Source organism: Podarcis bocagei, assembly GCF_964188305.1.
Source record: "Podarcis bocagei genome assembly, chromosome: 4".
Taxonomy (NCBI): Eukaryota; Metazoa; Chordata; class Lepidosauria; order Squamata; family Lacertidae; genus Podarcis; species Podarcis bocagei.
The window spans coordinates 82,364,103-82,387,673 of NC_138128.1; the positions used below are offsets into that span (position 1 = coordinate 82,364,103).

The following is a 23,571-nucleotide window of genomic DNA, read 5'->3' on the forward strand; positions in this document are numbered from 1 at the left end:
TTCAGTCTTGAGAAAAAGAGGGGGAAAGGTGGTAGATAAAAGGGGTCGACAGCAAAAGTTAAAAATTAAAAAAGAGTGCAGGTTATTGGCTGCTGGTCACATCATCATCTTAGCACCTAACATCTACATGGAGCCCTTTAGATATTGTCAGATTATAGTTCCTATTATTTCTGACCAGTGGGGCTGCTTGGAGCTGGAGCCCTGACAATAGAAGGAGGGGAGCACCTTGACGACCCTCGAGCTATTGGTACACAGTAGAAATCAGCAAATATGCCCTTTCCCTAGGTCAAGTTGAAAAGTGATAGTAAGGCAATGCTCCCCTAAAGTATGTATTTAATACCAATTGTAATTGAACTGAAAGTGCAAATAGATGTTTCCACAGCAAGAAATTGTCAGAGTCAGCAATGTAAAAGGAGTGTATTACAGAGAGCCACTTCCATCTAATTGTATCATTCTGTTTTAGTCGTGAATGCTTGCGCTAGAAATAGTCTGAGAAATATTTCCATCTTCTCTTTTGGCAAATGTCACATGTTTGGTGCGCCCCATCCTTTTAGCTCATCATCTGACTAGCATCCCCTGGAACAGCTCTGCTGGTCTTTGCTTTGTGATTAGTCATGTGTAAACACTGAGATTTTCATGGGTCTTTGCTCCAGGGTGAAGCATTTTGCCATTTCTGTGCTATTCTTTGCAATGGCTGCGAAGCATCACCTCCTGAATTTCCATACATTTGTAGTTGTCACAGGCAATTTTCACTGTCTTCATGGTTTTTCCGCCGTGTGAATATCTCTGCTTCTGCTTCTGCTTCTTCTGCTTCTTTTTGCAAACACAGACATACTGTTAAGCAAGTTAAAAAATGTTTCATTGTAGTGCTTGAGACTCAAAACGTGATGGCAGGAAAAGTGCTATGAAAACATCGACATGCCATTGATATTATGCATACATCATGAAAAGAATCTCTCTATAATAGCCAGTTCCCAACGTTCTCCTGTCGTCACGCTCTCTCCTCAACATTCTGTTGTATTCCATCATCATAGACTGCCATGACAACGGTGCAGTTCCACTGGGAGCTTACTGCTTGATGTACTCTTACTACGACTACCACACTGTTCACACTTGACCAGTATTACGGTAAATAAATTACTGCTGAAAGCTCAGGAGCAGTTTACAGCTTTTCAGGAAGCTCCGAGTTAAACTTGTACACAGGTGGCCTCTCAAAGTTCATCGTGGGCAGAGAAATTGGGGGGAGATCATTCCACTGGAGAAGTAGATATGCTTGCTCCGATGTCACGACCTCTTCAGCGCTACATTGAAATTCCATCCTGCAACTGTATTTATGTTATGCTCTTTACCCCAAGGTCCCCAGGTGGGTCACGACAATGCAACATTTTAAAACAAATAACCACCACAAGAACAGAGTGGATCCTAAAAATATACATCTTTAGTGCCAACAGGCAGGGTAAAGAGGTTCAGACAACACTGTATAGTGAAGGTGTCGGATGCATCTCTATGGGGAGGGAACTCCCCAACTTAGGGGCTGTCACAGTCAATACCCTCTCCCAGGGTGCCATTCTGCCACAGAGGGTGGCAGAACTAACAAAAGGCTCCCTTCTGCTGATCTAAATGCCCAAGAGGGTCAGCAGGGAAGGAGGCGATCTATCAGATATTTGAGGCCTCGGTCATTTAAGGCCAAAAAAAGGCAAGCTCTATATTTTTACTGCCAATAATTTATCACGTGAACAAGTGGTTTCTGCAACTTTATTGATAAAGCGCAATCCCTAAGATTAGCTTTTTGCCATATTGATCTGGTTATGAGCTTTTTTTAAAAAAAGAAAGAAAAATCTTCCTCTTACCATTTTTTCTCCATTTTATAGCCTTTGCACTTATTTGAGGTGTTTGTAAATGAACCCGTCTCTTTTTTCTATCTCCATTTGAGAGGCCTGGCATATATGCTCGCCATGTTGCCCTTTATGTGGTAGAAGACTGAGCATCTACCTTCCACACACAGATTGTCATGTGTGTGAGAAAGGCATTCTGTGTTAATTCTGCATTGCTCACACATAGAATAAATTCAATCTCCTTAACGCAGGATTAAGTACATTGTAGAAATGGACACGAGTATCTTCTCCATACAAAGAATGGCATCTGCCTGTATGAACAAGGCTTCCCCTAAGTATTGATCCAACTACTAATCCAAACAAATTATCTTTTTTACGTTGCCACTTTCACAGAAAGTTAGGGGAAGGGGGGAAATGCTGAGTTTTTATAAAGGTCTTTCTTCCATTGAGGCCGATATGGGGGTAAATGTTTATGAGTTTAGCATAAAGCTGAGGATTTTGTACAGTGACTAATGTAAGAGAACAAATGGGAGATCACATAAAAAAGGGGGAAAGAAAAGCTCAGAAACGTATCTAATGACATCAAGTTACACAAAATGATTGTGCTGGATGAACAAACCATTTGTAACAGCACATGGAACCAACTCTCCCCTTCATAGTCATTACTTTTCTCAATGTTGTTACTGTCAGGAGTTCAGCCTACACTCGAGTAGGGCCCTGGAAGAGACACATGCCTGACTGGCATGTTCCCTCCCTCCTGGTCGATCATTTGGGAGCTTCATAAGCTTTCTTCAGCTCGAACATCACAATCACCAATGCCAACCGACACCGGCACACTTAGGGATCCACAGAGTCTTCGCAGCATGCATGACAGAACCCCAGCAACTCAGCATTTTGGCTAATCTACTTTATTTACAAATAAACACACATGGAGCACTGCAACATGGCTCCCTCTCTCTCTAGCATCAGACAGCCAAGAGAAAAAGAACAAATAACAATAGTCCCACTTCACGGAACACAGCAACACAAACATCCTGTCTTTGTCACTTCCCACTCTGTGGAGTCAAAACATATACTGTCATGTGATAGACAAAAATCCTATGACTGCAACCATGGAACAGGAATTCTAACAGTTACCATGATGCGACATAAAGAACTTTTTGGAGCAGTAGAACACATGCATTGTATGCAGAAGTTCCCAGGTTCAATTCACGCAGCCTCTGATGTGAAGGAACTCTGCCCTCTGAGAACCTGGGTAGCCACTGCTAGAGTAAAAAATACTGAGCTATGTGGACAAATAATCTGATGTGTATAAAACAGCTTTCTGAGATGATCCTTTGGATGAACTCAATTACACCAATATTACTGATAGTGACTTTATAGAGATCACCCTGCGAATCTGTCACTAGAGCTTGGACTACCATGGAAAGACTGCACTTTCCAAAGCAATATGAAAATAAAACACAGCCAACCTTCAATATTTGCACTTACCCAGTTTTGTCATGAGGTTCTCCAACCAACCAGTGTTCACAAAAATGCATATCCTGGGGGGGAAATGTGGATTAAAAATGAATGTATTGGTGAAAATATCTAAAACACACACACAAATATGCATTATATTAAGTTAAATTGCTTGCAGAGATGTGTATATTAGGAGAAAATGCATTATTGGGAGAAAGTTACACTAAAATGCTAGCAAATTTCCACAAGGATTTTTTTTTATGCAAATTGCTGCAAAAATGCAGAGATTTGAATTTAAGAATGGAAAAATGATAAACTGACAGAACCGAAATTGGGAAATCCTGTCATCCCTAGGCTTCAAATTACTCCCCTCTACAATGCAAAACATGTCAAATGGGAATCGAATCCTCCATACAGGTAGCCAGTTTGTGTGGCCTTTTCTTAAGGGGAAAGATTCAAATGAATTGGTTATCTGTACAGTCAGACATCCATGTGGAACATCTGTGTCACGTGGCATTATCTGTGTGATGGAGAAGATTTGTGCCATACCTCTTTTCACCGGAGAGACTAGCAAAGGCCTGAGCTTCATGTGCGCTGTTTTTGAAGCATGGGTGTTCTCCAGGACCAATGGCAACATTTCATACTCACACTAATTTTCCCTGGAGGAAAAAAAAAGGATAACACATATTTTGCACACAAATCAAACTGAACTATTGTACTGTAATATACAGTAATGTGAAAGGCGGTGTGAAAGCAATGAAATGATTCAACCCTTAAACGGAAGACAGGAAGGAAGAACATCAGCAGTGCCATTATGAGTTCCAAGCAACGCTATCTCACTTACTGGAACATTATTCACATGAATGGTCAAATCATTAAGATAGAGATACAGCCCTTGATAATGTGAACACTTTGTGTTGGCTCAGAAATTGAATTATCACTTGTCAGGAAAATGTAAAACAGGAATTGCAGGCTAGCATAATATCTCTGTCACAGCTTTCCCAGTTTGAAGACTCAGTGGAAGTAACAAAGGAAGCAATAGCTGCGAGGAAATGGATGCTAACGCTCAGCTCGTGAAGAACAGCTTTTGAAAGAGGAGTTAAAAGTTAGGGTGGAGAAAATATGTTAATGTATGCATTAACAACGGCATGTGAGTTCATATTTTGTAGTAGAGGCTTCTCTGTCAACTGACAGGACACACAGCAAAGATGGAAAAGAAGCACATAAACTGCTGTGATAAATGATACACATCATTAACTTATAGAATTCGCTTCTACAATGTGTTGCAATGGTCACTAGCTTGCTCTGAGTTTGGTCAGCCCCAGGCTCAGACAGCATGGCCCAAGTCAAGGATGATGGGAGTTGTAGTATAGCAGCATCTGGAGGGCAAAAGGTTTGCCACTCCTGGATTAGACAAATCCGTGGGTGACAGATTTATCAACAGCTAATGTTTGCTGGGATGAGCAGAATGAAGGTCAAATCTCCTAGGCAACTAGCTTTTCGCAAATGAAGTTGCAGAATGAAGCATCTAAACATAGTTCAACTATATTGAAAAGATTCCTGCAAAGTCGCAAGGAATGAGTAGGAAGCTAATTAGTTTCCTTAGGCACAGCCTTACCAAATTATGTTATTATTTATTATAATATTTGACTAATATTTGCACACTGCCTTTAAAAGTAAATCTCTAACAAAGCATATGAAAATGATATAAAATATGATAAACACATACATTCTTTTTTACATAAAACCAAACAAACCAACAAACCCGTAGTTTCTCATGAGTAGCAAAATTGATCAGAGCAGTAGAATTGAGAAAAGGAGGTAATCAGGAGCCCAAGAGCATTCTGAAAAAAGGGTCACCTTGGTCTGGTGCCTAAAATTCATTACCGTAGAACAAGGCAAATTAGGGAGTGAGTTTCACAGCGTTGGAGCCACCACAGAAAAGACCTTCTCCCATATTGCCACCCACCATAAATGTGGGTGGGGCAGCACATCCAGTAGGGCCTCTGAGGGAAATCTCAACACATAGATGGGTGCATATGGAATTAAATGATCCTTATGGTACCCTGAATCCAGGCAGTTTAAGGCATCTCCAGCAAGTATGGGCAGTGATCAGGGATAATGGGAGTCACAATCCAGCCACATCTGGAGGACCACAGCTTTAAAGTTTAGGGTTTTAAGGGTTAAAAAACACAGCACTTCAGATTGGGTGTGAAAACTATCTTCGAGTCTGTGGCAAGGCAACTTATACCACTGCCACCATATATTATCACTTATATACTTTGCACCCTTAACTTACCCTGTACCCTAGTAATTGTGGCGTGTAGGCATGGCACAAAGCCTGTCAGATATAGTTACTATATTTTTAAAAAATACATTCTACATTCTTGTCTATTACATTCTTGTCTATTGATGACAAGGTTATGTAGCAGTGCACAAGCTTACGATATGCACCTGTCTCTTTAAACGGACACACACTCTGTTAACCTGCTGTTGTCACTTCAAATACCAGCCACTCATTTTACACTTCTATGACTAAACCAAGACAGCTTTGAGGAAGCTGTTAGTTACGTTGTTGTTGTTGTTGTTGTTGTTGTTGTTGTTGTTAACAATAATAATAAAGATTTCTTTGTTTACAAAAGTGTGTGCAATGTCTCTTTTTTCAAGTTACCTTTTCTACAGATCAGTCTCATTTGTTGAGACATTAGTGTTACATTAGAAAGAAAAGGTGGGAAGAGGTGGAGGGGGCCATGGTGAGTGGGAGTGGGATCAGGTGTCCCAATGTTTGTATTCTACTTAATGTACTGTGGGGTTTTGTGTCAGCATCGCTTGTGCGGGTTCTCTTTACTATTCACTTGTCTTCCTTTGGTGGTGAGAGAGGTTGGGGTTGGCCCAGTGTGTGGTTGCTTGTTTGTGATTGGATGTGGTGAACTTTGTTTTCATGTGTGAGTGGGGTGTGTGTGTGTGTGTGTGTGTGTGTGTGTGTGTTTGAATCAGCTTAGCCATATTCATTCGTATGCTGTTGGTGGATTCTTGTTGCTGTCTTGTTCGGCTGTGTGTGTGTGTGATAAAGGGGAGCCATACCGGAGTGAAGGCATCTTCTTCCATTTGTCCCCGTGTCAGTTTCAGATTATTGGTTAGTTTTTCTAATAAGGCTGTTTCCCATATTATTTGGTACCATTGGTCCATGCTTATTCCTTTCAGGTCTCTCCAGTGTCTGGCTATGATGTTTCTGGCTGCTGAGAGTAGGTGGGTTAGTTAGTTACCCTGTTAAAACACTTTTGTATGTACTTAGCCCTGGGTAAACCTCACCAACACTATAGCTGATGACTTTTTTTGTTGGAAGCCCCTATTTCAATCCCTACTGACCTATCAAAGTGCAGCTCTGCTTTGGTTGCCCTGTTCCGGAATGTTCTTTGTGTCTCTTACCAGGCACCAAAGAGCCCAACATTCCAAACTGCCTCTCAATTCTTCTCCCTCAAGCCTTTTAGCAGGTTTTCCCCTCTTCTCTTCAGTCAGAGCCAAGTAGCTTGCTTACCAAAGCAAGTCTTTGGCAAGTGAGCCACAATGCCTTCCCCTCTCATGTCTTCTTTCTTCTTCCTCAGTCCTCTCACTTCTCCCTCTTTCTGGCTGCCCACCACAAGCACCAGCCACTACATACTGACCACGACTGACCAGCACCCAGCATATATATTCACTTCTTTTGCCCCACCCTCAGCCTAGCCTCAACCAATCGCACCGTCTGACTAAGAAGTCTAAGCCTGCAGCCACCAATCAGGATGCGTGCTTCTCCTCTCCATTCCGTTGCTTGTGGGAGTTCTATCTCCAACTCCCCTCAGTGACAGTTAAACCAGCTTTCCCCTGAGCTGAAGTCTTCGCATATCAATAGCTGTCACAACTTAATCAAAATACAGTGGTACCTTGGTTCTCAAACGCCTTGGTTCCCAAACGCCGAAAACCCGGAAGTAAGTGTTACAGTTTTCAAACGTTTTTCGGAAGCTGAACATCCGATGCTGCTGTCAGCTATTGTTTCCGGGGCGCCTGCACCAATCAGAAGCTGCACCTTGGTTTTTGAACATTTCGGAAGTCAAACAGACTTCTGGAATGGATTAAGTTTGGCGCTTTTCTTTTTGCTATTTATTTTGCGTTTTTGAGGCTTTTTTGGTTAATTTGTTTTTGTGACTGTGTGGAACCCAGTTCAGCTGCTGATTGATTGTGTGACTGTAGAAATGGATAAAAGCCCAAACAATGACTATCATCAGTGCAGGTAAGGAAAAAATAATAATTCTAATTTTTATTATCTACAATACTGTCTTATTTATTTTGTAGTACAGTACATTGATTATTGCTTTAATTTTATGGATTAATGGTTTCGTTTGTTAGATAGTAAAATTCATGTTTAATTGCTGTTTTAGAAGTTGTTTTTAAAAGTCTGAAATGGATTAATCTGTTTTGCATTACTTTCTATTCAAAAGCATGCCTTGGCTTGGGAATGCTTTGGTTTTGGAACAGACTTCCGGAACGGATTAAGTTTGAGAACCAAGGTACCACTGTATGCAGGATTTCTTCACAGAGCCAACAAAGTTGTTGCAAACTTAAAGCTATAGGCTCCATGCAGCTCGAATCTGTTGCAATTTCTATTTATGTATTTGTTTTGCAAAACTGACGCATTGTAAACAAAACCCTCAAAGCAGCTTGCAAGAGATAAAACAGTAGAATCGAGAAACCTTCACAGCCCTACTCTGAAACATGCAAAAGTCACAATACTAAAACAGATGAAAATTACCTCAGCTTTCTAGGCATCTTTATAGACTTGTCTAAACTGGAACGTTTTTAGCAGGCAATGGAAAGAGCACAGAGAAGGCACCTGCTTTGATCTCAATACGAAAATCCCCAAACTCGGTTCCATGGGTGACTCTGAGTCAACTCCCTGGGATAATTTATTGTTGCACACTGTTTCGAAATTTATTTACATTGTTTTAATTGCCTGTCTTAACCATATTTGCACATCAGTTTCTAATGCTGTGAGTGTCATCTATTTCAGAGGCTTCTACTCTGCAGCCTCTTATAGTTGTTTTAACTGCGAGTCTTTTAGTTCTTACGCTCTTACAGTTGTTTTAACTGCAAGTTTTTATTTGTTTTTAGTTCTTATCTGTTTTAATTATCAGTTTTTATCCATCCATTATCCGTGTTTAATCTTGTATTTTATTCAATGTTTTATCCTATGCTTGTTTCTTTGTCCTTATTTGCTCCAACATTTATTAGTTTTAAAAAAAAATCCTAACTGCTATTTTATTTATATGTTGTTGTTTTTTATCCTGGTCTGTGACCGTAATGAAGTTCATACTTAGCATATTTGATCTCAATAGGCAGGGAGTTCCAATGAGTAGATGCTGCCACACTTGTTGACTGAGTTCACAACTTTTAAAGGCAAGGCTATATAGAGAGCATTGCAGTAGTCTAATCTAGATATGACTAAGGCACAGGGCTGGTCAGAGAGTGAGGGGTGGAAGATGGACAGAGCTGTGAGTGCCTTGAGCCTGCTCTGTGCCCTTTAAGTTAGCCTTCTGCCCTCAAGTGCAGCGAAGGACTTTGCCACATCTTCTGCATTGTAGAGTCAACTGCCAATATCCTTTTAAAATGTGGGTTTTTTGGGGGGAGGGCATGTTCTTCGGTTGCATTTTGATTATGTATTCTGTGCTTGCATATTGGAATTTTATCCCGTGGACCACCCTGAGACCTGTGGGTATAGGGTGGTATATACATTTAGTAAATAATAATAATAATAATAATAATAATAATAATAATAATAATAATAATAATGATGATGATGATGATGATGATGATGTGGTGGGACAGCAGCACTTTGAGATCAAACCCTCCAGGAAGGACCAGATCAATCTTTTTCTTAGATAATGTTTTGGTTACAAGTGTTACAAGTCAAGGAACGGGCACATTTCCCATGAAAGACAGTTTCTTCCAGACCTGGTCCAACAAAGTGACCTGCACTGATGTCATGTTCAATAATATTGAAAGCCACTGAAAGGTGCAAGAGTTCCAAGGAGAATTCAGCAGAGTTGCTTTCTTCCTCATGGAACACACTGGTTCCAATAATAATAATAATAATAATAATAATAATAATAATAATAATAATAATACTCTGCCCATCTGGCCGGGTTTCCCCAGCCACTCTAGGCGGCTTCCAACAAAGTATTAAAATACAGTGGTCTGTTAAACATTACAAGCTTTCCTAAACAGGGCTGCCTTCAGATGTCTTCTAAAAGTCTGGTAGTTGTTGTTATCTTTGACATCTGGTGGGAGGGCATTCCACAGGGCGGGTGCCACCACCGAGAAGGCCCTTTGCCTGGTTCCCTGTAGCTTTGCTCCTCACAGTGAGGGAACTGCCAGAAGGCCCTCAGCACTGGACCTCAGTGTCTGGGCAAAATGATGGGGGTTTGAATTTTTTCCCCTCTGCCTCTCTTAGTGGTGGGGAATTATTATTATTATTATTATTATTATTATTATTATTATTATTATTATTATTATGGCAAGAGGTGTTTGTGGAATCTTTTAAGCTTACAGAGGGCCCATCAGGTATTTAGGTCTTCCCATCAATAGCACATAATCCATGCACTCATCGGAGTATACATAAATGTCCATTAGAGCCAATATGTGCAGGAGTAATTGAATATAAATGAAACATTAGATTCCATCACTAATTTGAGTTCACATGCATTTACAGCCATCATTTCCTTGGTTTCAGACTTGTAGAAAGGTAGCAGTGTTGGGAATCTTGTGTTCATTTATCCTCTCGTGGGGGGGGGGAGCTGTTTCTTGTGTAGTCCCTGGCATCTGTTCCTGAACATGAGCAGCAAAAAAAGTATAAATATAAAGAAAGTAGTTTCTGAATTGCTGTGGGTGCTCTGTTGCATCATCGCCCCCTGTGGTTTCTCATCAATTGAGAATATTAAAGATGCTAAATATAAACCACATTCAAGTTGGCAAACACCCCAAACTAAAAGGTAAATGAAGGAGCAGATAATTAGATTTTGGAACAATTCAAGCCCACTCTGATGTGTAACCTGTTCACAAGCAAGGAAACTAATCAATTATGTCTGGGACTTTCAAATCATTGCTTTTGGGGAAAAATATATGCAGCAAGTTACTGTATTATTTCCCCCTGCTTTTTGCTACCAAATTCAGATTAGTTTTAAGCGTGGGTTCTGCAGGTGAAGTGAAAAGGCCACGATGACAGCCCTTTGCTCTAGGTTAGGATCATTTTACAAACAAAGTAAAATAAAATAAATGACAACTCAGTTTACACAAATGTTAGGTACTGAGTTGAATAGGATCCAAACTGCAGCAGTCTGATTGGTCCTAGAACAATAGGATCCAAAATGCAGCAGTCTGATTGGTCCTAGAACAATAGGATTCAGAATGCAGCAGTCTGATTGGTCCTAGAACAATGCAGCAGTATGATTGGTTGGCAGGAACCACCCAATCCTGCTCCAGATAGAAGTGAATCCACAACCTGATTGGCTTACAGTAGAATTCCGGAATTAGCCAATCATGTGCAGCCCATTGTGTAAATAATGTATATAAAGCAGATACTGTGAGGGGACTTCCATTCATTCCTCCTCACCACTATGAGCTGAATAAAGAGCATGAAATCACTTTGCGACTCTGAATATATTTCAACAAACCTGGTAATGAGCACTCTCACTATATTGTGGGTGCCTTTTGCGGGATCACGTGCGGTGCTACAGTTCCCAGGGAACTTTCTAGTAGAAGGGGGCTGGCCTGCTTCTCAGTGTATTATTCAGAGGTTCACGCCCAGCCTCAACTTTAAGTTTCGTTTCCTGGAAAGTGGGTCAAGACCCATTATAAATAGGGGGAGGAGCCAGTATTAGCCAGGCAGACAGCTCTGGAGATTCACCTTCCCTACCCTCCCTTTGTTTAGTGTATCTTGTTTGCAGGTTAACTTTTTCTTCCTGTTTAGCAGGCGCTGCTGCGGTCTTTGACTGGTTGCTGTTGAAGGAGCGGGAAGAAATTTTCCTGCATTGACAGGTTTTGTCTTCGCCGTAACAATTTGTCACAACTTTGGCGGTTATGGCCTTGGGTGGAATCCTTTAGTCTTTTCTTCCCTATATGCGGTGTGTGTATGCGAAGTGGTGACTCACACCCCCCCCCCCGTGATGGCGATTCCAGGATCCCCCTCTTAAAGCGGTTATATATATGGGTGTCACGGGCCATACACTGACAGGTCGTCAGTGAACTGCCTGCTACATTTATGTCTTGAAGAGCACCCCCTATCACATTTACCCTGGTGAGCCCCAGTCCCCCCCCCCCCCGCTAGGGGACTGGGAGGGGTACACGCCCAAGACCTAAGCCAAGGTCTTCCTACATTTGGAAGTTTAATAAAGTTGTGGCCTAATTTTAAGTCCCTATAATGTTGTCAGAGTCTTTATTCCTTCTTTATGATCCCTGGGGGCTGGGGCTGTCGCCACCTGGTCACACAATAGCCCAATCAGAGACCACTTTAGCTATGATTTAACCATTCCACTTGACATTTTTGCTGCCTTGGCTGATAGTGTTCTGCTAGTAAATCTCTGTTATTGCACCAGAGTATGTGATATGGTAGCAGTGTGTCCTGTGTTGTGGTACCCATATAGCATACTCAGAGTGGTCATTGTATTCATACTCAAGTAGACCCATTGAAATCAGTGGATTTAAGTAATTTAAGTCAATGACAGTAACAGTTGATATAAGGCAGCTTTGTCTCTCCAGATGTTGCTAAAGTAGAACTCCCATCACCCCTGATCATTGGCTATGAGGACTGGAATTTCATAGACTCACAGAGTTGGAAGGGACCCGAATGATCACCAATTCAGGATAATGCAGCTGCCCATACAGGGATCAAACCTACAACCTTGGTGCTATCAGCACCATGCTCTAACCAACTGAGTTACATATGGAGTGGAGGGACACAGGTGGCGCTGTGGTCTAAACCACTGAGCCTCTTGGGTTTGCCGATCAGAAGGCCGGCGGTTTGAATCCCTGCAATGGAGTGAGTTCCTGTTGCTCTGTCCCAGCTCAAGTCAACCTAGCAGTTTGAAAGCATGCCAGTGCAAGGAAGATAAATAGCGTTTCCCTGCACTTTGGTTTCCATCATGGTGTTCTGTTGCTCCAGAAGCAGTTTGGTTATGCTGGCCACAGGACCCAGAAAGCTGCCTGTGGATGAACGTTGGCTCCTTTGGCAGCAGCAGAGCAGCGGCAGAGCAAGTGGATCGGGTGCCTGGGGTGGCGCGTGTGCCCTGTGCCCAGGGCGGGGCCAGCTGCCCACTGGGGCGGGGCAAGCCAGTGCAGGACACTCCGTAAAGCCTCTGAGGAGTCTGTCTGCCTCCTCCCACTCACCCACTCTACAGCTGAGGGGGACCGTTTGGGGCAGCACAGAGCCTGCGGGTACCCAAGCCACCATGTCACTCCCAGGAGAGACGTGTGGCTTGGGCGCACTGCAGGCCCCACAGTGAGTGTCTCCTGGCATTTTGTCACCCCCCTCAGTGGTGACACCCAGTACGACCAGCCCCCACCGCACCTCCTTCCTCCGTCCCTGTCCTTCAGCCTGAAATGAGATGAGTGCCGCACCCCATAGTCGCCTTTGACTGGACTTAACTGTCCAAGAGTCCTTTACCTTTTTAGCTTACATATGGAGTACCATAGATTTACCATCCTTCATGTGGTTTTAAAGATAATTGGAAATCCAATGAATTTATTTTTTAAAAACTGAAAATAATGTGGTTTCATTAATCTTCCTATAGTCTGAATTTGTGACGTGTGTGTGTGTGTGTGTGTGTGTGTGTAAGCAAATCATTATTATTTTACAAAGTTACCACCCAAAATATATCAACATTGTCAACTGTTAGAAATAGACTTGACAGGCATGGCTTCCCCGAAAAGGACTATGAGACTGGTAGTTTTGTTAGAGAGCAAATGTAGTTCTTTGCAGACCTACGGTTCCCAGAGTTCCTTGCTTGGCAGCCCTGATGGTGAACAGGCTTGGGTATTGGCTTAATTGTACATAGCAGAAAAACCTTCCTTCTCTCATGAAACTCACCCTATAAAGAATTTCCCACCACTCGACAAAAACAGTATTTATGAAGTTGAGATTTCTGCTGGTGTCTGCCAGGATTATTATAGGCCTCACATATCTCCTACTGCTGTGCTTGTTCAGTGTTAGGTATGAAGGAGCTAGCATTGTAAAACTAATGGCTGTAGAATTTCTCTCAATAAGTTTCCTCAATAAAAGAGGAATGTGTGTTTGGTAAGGCTGGGCAGATATTTTGCTGAGCAGTTAATCTGATCATTCACTGGGGTGGAGGGGCAAAAAGAAAATGGGCTAAAAACTGACAGGGGTCACTGGGAAATGCTGAGTATATGCGTAGTTTTTGGAAGTGTCTATCAAATTTTCGGGGGATAATAGTTAGAATAAACTATTGCAGAAGTGACAGGTTATATGTCACCCTGAGAGCTACACGCTCCAATTAGTAAATATCTCAACAGGCATCCTAGGAGCCATGGAAGTTGTTCAGAGCCTAACTGTGTCATGATGTCAACTATAGATAAAGGTTTGCCATCCTTTTTAAAAAATAATAATAATAATCCAGCAAATGATATAATTGACAAGATTTTCAGGAGGTTATAAGATCTATCCTTGTTTCTAAATAGCAGGTCAAATTGCAATGGTATAGTTTCAAGGGTGCTTCCCAGCCAAAGGAGTTAACTACTTATTGCCAAAGATAATACTTACAGTTGCTTCTAAAGTTCTGGATATCTATGCTTCCCATTCTAGCAGATAGGCAGCTGTTCCCAGATCCGGATGAACTATGCTGAGATGGCGAGACTAACAGGGAAAATTTGGAACTCTATGGAACACTTGCAGCAACAGGGGAACCCCACCACCAGTTTATGCCCTTATCCCCTGTAAGAAATGAAAAATCACGGGAGACGAGAGAGGCAGGTGTAACATGAGGCGTCTGTCTGGGCGGGCCTTGGGAGCCTATTTTATTGAATATTGCAAGCATTGCCACAGGTGGGCCTGTGGCTGATTGGTTGATACATACACACAGAAACTTGTGATTGGTTAACATAAGTACTAAGGCGGGAATTACATGTGAGAGGTGGGGATTACATGTGATCATTTATCATTGATGGAGTAAAGGCTGGGAATCGGAGCTAGAACTAGACAGGCATGAAGCCTCCTAATTAAATTGTAACTAGGGATTAATATGGCACAAACAATATAACAATCAGGTTCTATAGTTATGGTCAGCTAGGCATGGAGAGCAAGTACAGTTTGTTTTCCATGAGCTTAGGATGTCTGTTACTAATCATAGCATGTAACAATGTAATCAGGTTCTGTAGTTGTGGTCAGCTAGGCGTGAAGAGCAGGTTCGTACAGTGTGTGCAAAAGCAGGGAAAAACCTACGAGCAAGACTTCTCAGAAAGCAAGAGAAAAGAGGAGCAAGGCTTCCCCAAAATGGAGCAGTTTTGTGCAGAAAGAGACTAACAGTTATGTGCAGAAAGAAGACTTCCCTTTATCCCCGAGAGGCTGGGTGCACACAGCCATAGACTACTCCTGTGTGGAAACTTCCTCTGCCCTTCTCTTTTCTTTTATTTTCTTTTTAAATATTTTTTATTAGTTTTTACACATATTTTCCAGCATAACATCCTTTTATACACCATTTCGAAATTTTTGGCCATCACAGCCTAAGACTTCCTTCAACCTCGACTGATGGTTTTCTAAAGCCTTTCTAATTATACATTTTGTTACTATAATTATTGCTATAAACTCAAATTTCCAATACATCTATTCTTAACTCTTTTCACAATAATTTATAAATTACTCCTTACAAAACTTCTCTTAACCCTATAAGCGATGCCAATCGATTACAATTGCTTTCCAAATATATCGAAAACTTCTTCCATTCCTCTAGGAAAGTCTGATCCTGCTGGCTCCAACTTTTCCCTGTTAGTCTTGCCATCTCAGCATAGTTCATCCGTTTCTCTGCTCCTCTCTTTTTCAATTCCCTCCTGGTTCTGGGACACAGTGCTGCTGGGGTAGCACCTGGGCCTTCACTTGCCTGACCTACCTCTCCCTCCACTTCTTCCGACCCATCCTGTGCTCCACACTCCAGCTCTGAAGCTCCCCCTGCCTCCGACTCTTGCCTCCTGGCTGGTACAGGCCCCCACAACCCCCTCCCCTCTCCTGAGTCAGACTCCAGCCCCCCTTTTCCCTGGTGCACACTTTTCAGTGTCCTGTCAGTCCCTGACATAGAAGTGGGGGTGGAGGAGAGCATCTCTGGTGCTTTTGGTGCAATTTTATGCAATTTTTTAAAATTGGTGGCATCCTATGAAGTACAGTGGTACCTCAGGTTAAGTACTTATTCATTCTGGAGGTCTGTTCTTAACCTGAAACTGTTCTTAACCTGAAGCACCACTTTAGCTAATGGGGCCTCCTGCTGCCACCGCGCCGCTGGAGCCTGATTTCTGTTCTTATCCTGAAGCAAAGTTCTTAACCTGAAGCACTATTTCTGGGTTAGCAGAGTGTGTAACCTGAAGCGTATGTAACCCGAGGTACCACTGTAGTTCAGTTGGCTGGCACAAGGACTGTGAAATGGAACTTCCCTCCCTCCTCTACACATTCCATACATCTCTTCTTCGTTTTCCTCCAACTCTCTGCAGCATATATGGGGAGGGAACGGGGTGTATGGGGAGCAGAGAGTGGGGTAAGTTTTGCTCCGCAAATGGAAATCCTCACGCTAATGGAACTTCTTCCTTGGGTGATGCCTTATATAATTTTATGCACGTCTACTGTGGTAAAAATGTAACAGGAGAGGGTTAGGTATCGTTTTACCCACTCACCTCCTCTGGCTGCTCAAGAGGGCTGCCTCTTGGTGCAGATATTCATTAAACATTATTTTAAAAAATGGATTTTGGGGTAGCAACATGCATTTGCTAGTGTCCATTTTCTGAAAAGGAGGGAATGAGGCAGGAAGATGATCATGGGAAAGGAATGAGAACTGAAATGCCTAATAAAAACTGACAGCTAGAGAAAGGGACTAAAATCATGTAGAGTGCTGGAAATGGCAGCAAACTTCCCAAACCTGGTGTTAGCTGGCAGAAAATGTTCTATTCTGTCACGTTTGCAGATGACAAGCTGACAGGAAGGAAGCCCTCAAAATAAACTTATTCTCACTGAATTGCAGCTTGGGCTTTAAAAACATGAATAGCTCATATCACAGAAAGTTTAAATGGAGCGAATTAACCGCCATTCAGAAACGATCGGCTGTGGTGTGGTGGGTGTGGGTGTCTTGACACAGACTGATGTATTAACCAAGCAGAATGGAACTGAACTGTAAGTCTCAAATTTAATTCCATAAATTCTGAATTTTGGGAGGCCCAAATTCAGCACTCCTAGGGGTAGTATATGAGTGTGATCTCTATTATTTGTGCTACAGGCAATTCTAAAGGATCTCAAGAAAATGCTCAAAACTAGAAGCACTATTCTTATTGTTACCTTTGCTTGATTTTAATGAGAGATTTTATTATATCTTCATCTCATGATCAATCCAGTTTGAAGAACAATTGGTTTATCATATCATGTGGTCAGCTGGCAGAACTGTTTCCCCCTTTTATTTTAAAACAACTTTTGTACCGGTATTTAACAATAATAAATGTTAGGTGAACATTTGGTCCCTTGCAATCTTCCCAAATTGGCTGAAGCCCCTTTCAGATCCTTTGAAAAGCTGACAAGCTTTATAATAACACCTGCATTAGCATGAATCACTACAACATCTGACATTTGGGGAGAGAAAACCCAGAGAAACCAAATGGCGTAAAGTTCCATTAAAAAGAGAGTTAAGGCTTAATGGCTGGAAAATGTCAGTGTCCAAGAAAACCAAGGAAAATGCTAAATTGAGCAATTCCTGAACCCAAAGACCGAGGGAAGCAGCAATTCCTGACCTCACAGCAGGACATGTTGTGTGAAACATGTTGACCTGTGAGCCATAATTTTCTCTCACTCTGTCTATGCCCAAAGCAAGATATTCTACAACCTGATTTTGCAGAAATTCTGTTGTGCTTATAATTGGGGAATGATGATCGAACTCTTCTGCTCTCTGCAGTGTAGCCAGGAGGAGAAGGGAAAGGAGTTGCAGTGCATCATTCCCCTACAACCCTCCTAACAGTGCAGGGGTTTGTTTTGTTTTGGTGTGTTTTACACCTAATTAAACATTAGCCCTACCACTAAATTGATTAGGGGCTAGATCCAAGTCAGGTGTCCCCCAGGTCAGGTCAAGGCCCTGGATGGATTCAGATGTACAGAGCCCTCAAACCAGTGCTTTTTTCTATTAGGGGTACTCTCATTCTGACTCAAGAAAATCACCATTTTATCGTTCAAATCGGGGAAAATAAATACAGTAAATGGACAAAAGTACAAAGATTCACAAAATGTTTAGGGGTATGCATACCCCTACATCCCCCCAGAAAAAAAGCCCTGCCTAAAACTAACAAATTGCATTATCCATTTATCTCTCTCATTTTGTGGGGTTTCTTAGAATCCCAGGACAAAGCTGGCTACTTTCAGCTAATCCTTCATAAAGGAGTATTTCAGGCATTGTTCACACAAAAAGCACATGAAGTGGTAAACCTTGCACCCCAGATTGTACCGCTGTAGCCTCGAGGCAGGGTGTCCTGAACCCCTGAACCAGTATGTCAAGCCCCCGGTCCAGGGTCAATCCACATGTCCAAAGGAAGCACAGTCCCACAGAGATCCTGGAGCATCCATGCTGAGGTCCTTCAATATACGCAGTTGAGCAGACACAGCACCTCAGCTCTGCTGCCCTTTTGTAGTTTGTCTGCTGATTGCAGCATCTGAGCTTGATGAGGCAGGTGACTATCATCTGTTCCAAGTCTACTCCAGCTCAGGAACCACACATCTCCTGGCCAGCTAGGGAGCTGGGCTGTGGGCCCTTGCTTGCCTCAGTCTCCAGTGCCCTGCCCACCACTCCCATCATATTTGTGGAGACAGGGGCCCCTCTGGCTCTGGTGATGGCTTTTGCTGCTCTGGTTCCTGTCACTGACCCCCATCCCCTCATCATCCTCCGTAACCCTGTGAGTACTTCCTTCCCCATCCCTTGCTTGCCCCTGGATGTCCCAGTCCCAGCTACACCCTTCACCAGGATCCTTTTCCTCCTCCCCCTTGTCCTGCCTGTTCATGACACGGGATCACATGGTTAAATGCTTATGTATGTGTGGAGGTGAAATATTTGCACACAGAAAACTAGCATATCAGATAGAAGGTTAGATTTGAACTTTTCCCACAAACATTCTAATTACAGTGGTACCTTGGTTCGCGAACTAAATCCATTCCGGGAGTCTGTTCCGATTGGCTACAGAAGCTTCTGCACTCAGCTGGAAGCTGTGGAAGCCACATCAGACGTTTGGCTTCCAAAAAATGCTTGTAAACCGGAGCACTCACGGGTTTGTGGCATTCAGGAGCCGATTTGTTCAGGAGCCAATCCGTTTGTGTACCAAGGTACCACTGTATCTATATGCACGGATACTGGGGTTTTGTTTGTTTGTTTGTTTTAAATGGAAAATGGCATGCAGTCATGTGTGCCTCACACCCCAGACTGCCAGTCTACAGTTTGAAGTGGTACGGTTCAGAAACAGGTGTAGCAATTCATCTGCCGCTTGTCTAAATGATAGCCAGTTATTAAGAAACACAAGGAAGCCTTCTCCTATTTTATTTCACAAATGACTGTCTTAAAATGTCCTCTTGTGTGTTGAATGAGCTCTACCGGTCTCGTTCCCCTTTTCAGGGTAAATTGCTTTAATCTGACAGCTATGCATTGCCAGCTTGCTAAACCGAGTTTCCAAGCAAGCCCCAAACTACGCACTCTGCCTTGTCTTGGTTATGGATTGCAATAAACTATATTGATTCTAATTTGCCAAAACTGTTTTGCAAAGTCTCAAGCTCCTTGCTGATTTGTCACCTGACTTCAATTCTTGTGTTTAACAAAGCATCTGTCAGTAGCATAGCCCTGGATTTGCCTTAAACCAATTACACAAACCCGTTTTGGGGGATTGCATGAGTAAAACTGCATACAGTGTGTAAGCAAACAGGATTGCCATGGAATATAGCTAATCCATTAAAAATATCTCTACAGATGGACAGAGAGGGGCTTTTTTAAAAAAAGAAAAAGAAATCCACTGATGCATAATTCAGGGCACTTCAAAGGTATGATGATCAAGAAGCCTTGCTCTTTCATATATTAAATGCCGTTTTTAAAACCTGTGGCTCAAAAAAGTGTGTTTGATTATGATGCTCTAATGAGATGGGCATTGCATGTAATATAAATACTTGCCAGGTAATATGATAGTTCAGAGTAACTGTGAATGTTCAGTAATACCCACTTAAAATGTCTGTGGTTCAAGAAATCATATAAATAAACTTCATATTCCCAAATTGCTTTTGGTTTATTTTAAAAGAGGCAAGAAAATATCTTTGGGAAACCAGTGGGTGGTTGAAAACAAAATGGCTTGATTCAGATGTACCTTAGAAATTGTCCTTTCTACTGGTTAAATGCCAAGCAGTAAACTAGATATGCAGTTTTGACTACTGTACATGTTTTTGCAAGCAATTTCCCCAAATAATCTTTGCATGTAATTTTTCACTAATGGATGAATCATGCATGTATACACTCTGTTTGGTTGAAGAACTGCATTACAAAAGTCAGAGAATTTCAAAGGATAATGGTTTTCCGGTTCACATATTGGCTTGGGATGTGTGATGTAGACAGTTTCTCATTAAAATGCAAATAAAGTTGATGCTGTCTTCTATCCCTACATCCAACTCAGTCTTATGTTACTTTGCTGCTTCTTTGTTCACTTTCTGATGTTGCACTAACAGAGCAGAATTTTCCCAGTTCTTGCCAAGCTCCTTGAACTTAATTTCTCTCATCCCTCCCACCTCCTTTTGTCTCCTTGAGTCCTTGGGCACTTTTTGATGGGCAGCACGCTGATGTTCAAAATCCCCCAGAGACATCTACACACTTGAACTTCGGTTGCACTTTTCCTGACCTGGAACAGACGTGGATCAGGAAAACTCATAGGAAATAGCAGTCAGATGCATTCCTTAAGTGACACAGAAACAAAAGCTCCATGCAATCTGGGTTCCATTTTAAAGCCTCTTTGCACATTACATTTTATTTTTGTCCATTTTATATTTGTACACCGAATATATTTTTTTACACTGTACACCTACAAATGTAAATCGAGAATGGGAGAAACAGGTGTCTGAAAACAGAGATTTCAAGCAGTCAGCTTGTCAGAAAGCTGGGGTTATTTCAGCTATATATTCATATATAGGTTGAAGATAACAATAGCGTTCTTCAGCATTGGGTCACCAGATATTGTTGGACTACACCGGCCATCATCCCCAGCCAGCTTAGTCAATTGTCATGGATGATTTGAGTTTTAGTCCAACAACTTCTTGTGACCCAAGGTTGAAGAACACTGTCCCAGAATTCCACACTTCTCTGAATCTCAGAAACTGTGTGGCCTGCCATGTCTGCCTAGATACAATGAAGAAGACCCATGATAATGCAGGCCCCTCCCATTCTGACCTAACTATCTCCTGAAATATTGTGCAGAAGTGCCATGTGATTGGTTCCTAGATCTTTTCAGGATCAAGCTCTGGCAACTGTGGCAGACGAAGCTGGTTGTTGAAAAAGCCTTAGAGCAGATAAAAGTGCCAATGGCAAGGTTCATGAGAGTGTGAGGTGCATGGGACAACAGACACACAGGCAGATGTGGGCAAGGGCCACGGAAGTAACCCAGCAAGGCCAAGTGGAGGAGTTGGACAGCTTCCATCAAGGAGATGTCAGCAGACTGCTTCTATGACTCTGTGATTCATATGATTTCTGGATTGCTGGTGGAGCTCCATAAGCTCTTCTCCCTTAGCAGGCCAGTGGTGTCTCTTCCCTTACCCTGATTGGAGTGTAGCTGCTTCGAGTGTCTATAGGATTGGTTGAATGTCTTCCTGTTATGTACAAGGCCTAAGACTAAGAAGGACAAAACCTCTATTCCTTTCTCCTAAAATGATACAGATTTTGTTCAGTTTGCTCGGTAAACTATTATCACATTTCTCTGGGGACTCCATCTGCATTATGTAAGTGGCTTTATTAACAAGTTCTGAGTAGATGTAGAAGCTTTCTCCATGAGATCAGCACCCCTACTTTTTGCAGATTCAGAGCCCATGTACCCTGGATTTTGCTGCTTGGATGATTGCAGAACAGATCCAGTCCTTAGGTGAAATCTGATCCTGTGAGAATGTTTTTTTAAAACAACAGTCTCTGCTAATAACACATCCAATTGTGTATAATTTCCTCCTGCAAAGCATTGCAATTTGGGACTTCCATAATCTTTTGCATACAACCCACTCATTATTAGCTGCTGCAGCTATATGCAAATGCCAATTTTCACATAGCGTGATCGTAGGAAAATAGCTATTTTCTCAAGGGATGAGGTACAGTGGTGAAAAAATGCCAACTTATACTGGGTATAATTCAAAAGATGTTTCATTGGTTTCAGCACTGTGAGTTAAAATTCATATGCTTTTAAAAAAAACCCACACATAGTGGGAAATAATTATCTCTAATGCAAATGTCATTGCAGTGTTAAACTACTAAAACCATTGTTCCAGCGTTGTAGACATCTAGAGCAGCCCTTTGTGGGACCCATTCCTTGAACTTTCTTTCATGTGTGTGCATGTGTATAAACAGCTTCCAGCTATACAAGAAAAATCTATGCAGCCCATATCTTTTCCAAAAAACCCTTCAAGCTCCATTGTTCACTGTTCTGGCCATTGAGTGAGAAGGCTAGGGGGCTAATCGACAAGCACTTGCCTTTTTTATTATTAAAATGTGGTTGTATTCTCTCAAATTGTTTAATAAACTAAATCTTACAGAGCAATCCTAACTAATAAAAAACTATTCAAAACTCTGTTCAGGAGTCTTTGGGAGGGGCTACTGCTGGCCCTAGGTCACATGGCTGAGCTGAACAGGGTTTGGAATAGGTGCAAGTCTCTCCTTGACCTGCCCTCACCACAACCCCAGAATGACCCTTTTGGGGGACTTAAACCTGCATAAGTTATGCGCTCTTAAGTTTTGATGGCTGAACCATGGAAAGCCCAAGACCCACCAAATCAAAACTCTTTCATCCTGGGAGATCTACGGTTTGGGATGCACGGTTAGACTACCTGTGCTGTTGCACACTGATGCATAATGCTCCCCTGGCTTCTCCATTGTAAGATCTCCAGCTATAAGCCTGGCTCATTTTTTCTGCAGCCCATATTCCCCTTGTATTGCTAAAATGTTTGACAACTTTTGCTCTAACTTTTAGCTGCCGTGGTGAATATCGTTGTGGGCACAGCAGGGCAAAGGCCCACCAGAGGCAGGTAAACAGAGTGGAAACCCAAGGAAGAAAAGCAAATCTAGAATCCAGGCAAATGAATTATGATGTTTTCACGCAATTTTATCTGGTATGAGCTACAGCCTGGGCTAGGGCAACACAATGCACATTGATACTGAGGGAGCCATTTACACACTGCTTCCCTGGTGTTATCAGTTGGTGGGATATAATGAATGCAGCTGACATGACACATATCCAAATTAGCCATAACCAGTTGAATCAATTGGCTATGGCAGTGTTTACAAACTTCCTAGCCTCAGGGAACCCTTTCCATATTTGACTGCCAAGGATCTAATCTGCACTGTATTCTTCTGGGGCACATTCTAGAGCACACTTGTCAGTTTACGCAGGCAATCAGCCAGGCCTCGGATGCCCCCAACGCTCAGTGATGGTGGATCAGCTGCCAGTCATTAAGAAGACACAAGACAATAAGTATTAAAACAGTCCAAAGAGGAAGTTAAGTCCAGAAGTTGTCAGATCTTCCAACAGGTTTCACAAAGGGACAGGCAATGTCTACCCCATTGCTCAGAATTTTGTTGAGAGTAATAGTATCTTGATCTGATTGTGATGGTGTGTTATCAACAGCCTGAAGAGACAGCTGGGTGGAGAGCAGAAGACACGATTATCTAGGGCCAGAGGAATACAGCAGGCAGGGGAAGAACGGATAGTAGTCAGGCAGGTAAGGCCCATGCTGACCGTTGCCCTGGCAAAGCCCAGTTCTGAATCTTTTCTAGGTAACTTA

General features: G+C 42.3%; 2 long non-coding RNA genes across 2 annotated transcripts in view; one reads left to right on the plus strand and one right to left on the minus strand.

The window, feature by feature from the left end:
- Nucleotides 1-398: 398 nt before the first annotated feature.
- LOC308585390 lies at nt 399-3,381 on the minus strand. Its single transcript, XR_014007362.1, has 2 exons — nt 3,327-3,381; nt 399-1,325 (listed from the first exon to the last, which is right to left on the minus strand). It is a non-coding gene; the product is annotated as an uncharacterized lncRNA (long non-coding RNA).
- Nucleotides 3,382-6,670: 3,289 nt separating this feature from the next.
- Nucleotides 6,671-23,571, plus strand: part of LOC308585339 — a 78,622-nt gene continuing 61,721 nt past the window's right edge. Inside the window, exon 1 of the long non-coding RNA XR_014007296.1 lies at nt 6,671-7,261. This is a non-coding gene — a long non-coding RNA (uncharacterized lncRNA). The remainder of the gene's footprint in view (nt 7,262-23,571) is intronic.